This window comes from Coenobita brevimanus, chromosome 21 (assembly GCF_032717465.1).
Source record: "Coenobita brevimanus isolate Jiangsu-jjx chromosome 21, ASM3271746v2, whole genome shotgun sequence".
Taxonomy (NCBI): domain Eukaryota; kingdom Metazoa; phylum Arthropoda; class Malacostraca; order Decapoda; family Coenobitidae; genus Coenobita; species Coenobita brevimanus.
The window spans coordinates 32,272,997-32,278,184 of NC_136974.1; the positions used below are offsets into that span (position 1 = coordinate 32,272,997).

Consider the following 5,188-nt stretch of genomic DNA (forward strand, 5'->3'; position numbering starts at 1 on the left):
ACTACAGTACTATAGCTATTACTACTACTACTACTACTACTAACTACTACTACTACTACAATCAAATACAAAATGAAAATACAACAACATCAGGTCCCTCAATAACAAGAGAGTACCAGCCACAACAAAACACAAACAAAAACAACAATTACACCACAAACAAAAGCACTACAAAAGCCAGGGTGATGACGTATATTACACACACACACACACACACACACACACACACGAGTATCTGTCATAGGCGATAGATCAGGGAGCAGTGTGTGTGTGTGTGTGTGTGTGTGTGTGTATTGTTTGTTCATTAAATCTCAAAATTCATTAAAAAACGTGATTTAAAAAACAAGCGTTCAATAAAACCCAATTCAGTTCCATTTTTTTCGTTTTTCGCTTTTTTTTTTGGGGGGGGGGGAGGCACCATATCAAAAAGTTCGAGTATTAATTGCACAGAGAAGCAATAATAGCGAAACTGAGTGTTCTGTATCGAAACACACACACACACACACACACACACACACACACACACGGAGAGGACAGGAGTAGAAACGATGCGAAAGAGAGAGAGAGAGAGAGAGAGAGAGAGAGAAACATGCCATAAAAGAGCCATTGTTGTGTGTGTGTGTGTGTGTGTGTGTGTGTGTGTGTGTGTGTGTGTGTGAGAGAGAGAGAGAGAGAGAGAGAGAGAGAGAGAGAGAGAGAGAGAGAGAGAGAGAGAGAGAGAGAGCACAAAACACGTCACAAAAGAGCCATTGTTGTTGCAAATGTAATATTCAGAGGTGGGAATGCAATACAGCTTTGACCAAACACCAGTATCAACACAGCAATGACAACACCGACATCAATGGCAACAACATCAATGGCATCACCGACATCAATGGCAACAATTTCAATGGCGACAAGTACATCAATGGCAATAACTACATCAATGGCAACAAAGACATCAATGGCAACAACTACATCAATGGCAACAACTACATCAATGACAACAACTACATCAATGGCAACAACTACATCAATGACAACAACTACATCAATGACATCAATAAAAACGACACGTGACAACAATGACAACAGCAGTGACAAAAAATAGCAACAGCAATGACAACAAAAACAAGTGACAACAAAAACAAGTGACAACAACAACTATGACAGCAAGAACAATAACACCAATGACAACAGCAATAACGACAACAACAACAACAAAGAAAAATAAGAACGAAAATAACCAGTGAAAAAAAAGCAGACAAAAAAAATGACAGCAATGACAACAACAGTGATTACAATGACAAGGACAAAAACAACAACAATTACATGAACAAAAACAACACTGACAACAATAATAACAACAAGAACTTCTATTTAACCGGGCAGTGGGGCAGCTGGGTTGTCAGTGACACCACGTGAAGGCGTCCCTCTCCACCACCAAGGGAAAAGGGTGTACGCAATTTTTTCCTGTGATTGTACAGAGGTGATTCTCGGCTGTGGAAAGTAATAGTAACCAAGGAGATTCTTAAAACTGCACTGAGGTTGGTGTTTCTGTGCATATAGAGTCGCCCGGTGTATGGCTGTATAAAATCTATCTATCTATCTATTGCCAGACGCCACAATCCCGTTTGGGGTGGCCACAAACAAATCGCCTCCAAGTCACCATGTCCCCCGCCATTTCACTGCCCTGCTCCCAACTCACACCCCCCTCTCTCATATACCTCTCCATCCCATCCCTCCATCTCATCCTCGGCCTCCCCCTCCCTCTTCCCCTTCCACCTCACTCACATACACTCTCTTCGTCAGTCTTTCACCCTCCATCCTCTCCACATGGCCAAACCATCTAAGTGTGCTCCTCATAACGCTTCCTATCACATCCACATCCACACCACAACGCTCCTTTATATCCTCATTCGTCAGCCTGTCTCTCCACTTGACTCCACAGGCTCCTCTTAAATTACTCATTTCCATTGCTCTCACTCTTGACTTGTGTCCTTCCAACAACGTCCAAGCTTCACTTCCATACGTTAGAGTTGGTATCACAATACTGTCATGTAGTAACTTTTTCACTTCCATGCTCACTTCCCTGTTTCTTATCACTGCTTTCAAGGAACCAGCAACCTTTCTTCCCTGCTGTACCCTCTCAAGCACTTCACCCTCCAAACCTCCATCCTTACTCATCACACTACCCAAGTACTTAAACGTACTCACATTTTCCAATTCCTCACCATCCAACCTCGCTGTACATTCACTGACTTCACCTCTCTCAAAGACCATCATTTTACTCTTCCTTACATTCACCTTTAGATTCCGTTTCTTACACACACTCCCAAACTCATCCACCAAGCCTTGCAGCTCCCCTTCGTCTTCACTCAACAACACAGTATCATCTGCAAACAACAGTACAGGGAGTTTCCAAACACTATCCTCTCTCACCAGGGTCACTCCAACATCCACTACCCTACCTTGTACCTCTTTTATTACCCCATCCATGTACAGATTGAACAACCATGGAGACATGACACATCCCTGTTTCAACCCAACCTTCAAAGAGAAAAATTCACTTAGTTCACCATCCACACGCACTACAGCCTTAGCACCATCATACATACTCTTCACAGCATTCAACAACTTCCCATCTACTCCATATATTCTTAATACTTTCTACAATCCTTGTCTATCCACCCTGTCATATGCTTTCTCCAAATCCATGAAAGCCGCATACAACTTGTTTCCCTTCTCTAGAAATTTTTCCACTAAAGATCTAAGAATGAATACCTGATCTACACAACCTCTTCCCTTCCTAAAGCCTCCCTGTTCTTCTCCAACTAATTCCTCTGTTCTTTCTCTAACTCTGCCAATAAGTATCCTACCAAACACTTTTCCTACTACACTAAGACAAATGCCCCTATGATTACCACACACTTCTTTTTCCCCTTTTCCTTTGTACAAGGGAATAATTATACCTGACTTCCAATCCTCCGGGACTCTACCTTCCTCCCAGGCCAATCTGCACATCTTCCACATCCATTATACTACTATCTCTCCCCCATGCTTCAGCATTTCACCACACACTCCATCAATTCCTGGGGCTTTCCCCAATTTAACTTTCTTCATTGCTTCCACAACTTCTATCCTACTGATTTCTTCCTGTCTTCTCACCTCCCTCCTTCTTCCAGCCATTCCCCAGCCACTTATACTCGCATTACTTCCATCGTGTATGTTCAACAATTCCTTAAAGTGTTCTCTCCATCTGCTCACTTTTTCACCCTTCTCCACTAGTAATCTACCATTTTTATCTTTCACTCCCCTGCTAGCCTCACTTCCACCTTGTATAAAATAATAATAATAATAATAATAATAATAATAATAATATTAATATTAATAATATTATAATAATAATAATAATAATAATAATAATAATAATAATTCATTCATTCATTGCCAGACGCCATGTATCCCAAACGGGGTGACCAACGGCTAAGAGTTAATTGTTTTACAGGGAGGGGCACTAATCCTCCACCAACCCCACTTGACACGTAGGGATGCCAACAGCATCTGGTGTTCCCAGGCGGTCACCCATCCAAGTACTAACCAGACCCAACGTTGCTTAACTTCGCTGATCGGACGGGAAGCGGTGTACTCAACGTGGTATAATAATAATAATAATAATAATAATAATAATAATAACAATAAATAATAATAATAATAATAATAATAATAATAATAACAACGTAAGTAGGAAAAAAATGAATATACCTGAAGAGACAAGTAAAAGATACAGGAGTGGGTGGAAGAATATCTACGAGTATCTTTGTATACCTATTGATCATTCTAACAATCTATCCATCTGTCTATTTGTTTCTATGTATCTATCACCTATTCACCTACCTACCTACCAACCTACCTACTTAGCTAACTACCTAGCTATAACCAGACGCCTTTCATCTCAGAAGGAGGTCCACAAAAAAATCGCCTCCATGACACCCTATCCTATGCCATCCATCTGCCCTTCCTTCAGCTCACACCGACCTCATTCTTATACCCCTCCGCTCCATCCCTCCTTAATCTTGAAGGAAGTTAACATCACAAATTTAAGTGTTATTGTGAAACTATATATGGAAGTAGAGGGAGGGAAGAAGAGAGAGGAGGAGGAGAGAGAAGGGGAGGGAGGGAGAAGAAAGATGGGAGTGGGAAAGGGATAGGGAGGAAGGGAGAAGGAAGAGAAGGGAGGGAGGGAGGGAAAAGGGTGGATGTGGATGTGTGTGTGTGTGTGAGAGAGAGAGAGAGAGAGAGAGAGAGAGAGAGAGAGAGAGAGAGAGAGAGAGAGAGAGAGAGAGAGAGAGAGAGAGAGAGAGAGAGAGAGAATACTTCCACATGGGTAGGGAAAAATAACAATGAAAAACATTGCTTAAGAGTGACAGGAGAGAGATGTGGCAGGGAGGAGGAGGAGGGGGAGGACGAGGGGAGGAGGAGGAGGAAAGAGCAGCAGTGAGATGTATAACAGGCTGAACGGCCCGCTGAAAACAAAATCATCCCGTACCGTAACCAAACACGATGCCGAACAATATATTTGACTTTATTATTATTATTATTATTATTACATTTGCTAATTCTATGCCAGTCATTTTGCACTTCTGGGAGTTAAATAATATAAAGGCTTACATAAGAAAAGGCTTAAGTAATAAAAAGGCTCAAATAATATAAAGGCTTAAATTTAAAAAAAAGGATTAAATAAAAAAATCTGAGAACTGAGGCTTTCTCGTTTTTCCTACTTTCTCCTTCTAAACTTCCTTTTCTTTTTATTCTTTAATCTTCAGTGACTTCATTTGCGTTTTGTGAACAGTAAATTTCTTTAGTAATTAATCGTTTTATTTTACTTTATTCTTATTTATTGATTTACTTTATTTACTGATATTTATTAATTTGTTTCTTTATATTTTACTTTTTCCTTTACGTGTCCACTGACCACGCTGGTAATTCTCCTCGCATTAAATACATATATATAAAACCTTCCATCTTTTAGTGGATATGTAATCCATTAAAAAACTGTATGCAAATAAGCCCGCCGTTTTCAAATCTCAAATCACCTAGAATCTCTCTCTCTCTCTCTCTCTCTCTCTCTCTCTCTCTCTCTCTCTCTCTCTCTCTCTCTCTCACACACACACACACACACACACAATTACATGATTCCAAACAGGGC

General features: G+C 40.6%; 1 pseudogene; it reads right to left on the minus strand.

Moving 5' to 3' along the window:
• Positions 1-3,531: 3,531 nt before the first annotated feature.
• Positions 3,532-3,650, minus strand: LOC145392321 (5S ribosomal RNA; annotated as a pseudogene).
• Positions 3,651-5,188: the final 1,538 nt, after the last annotated feature.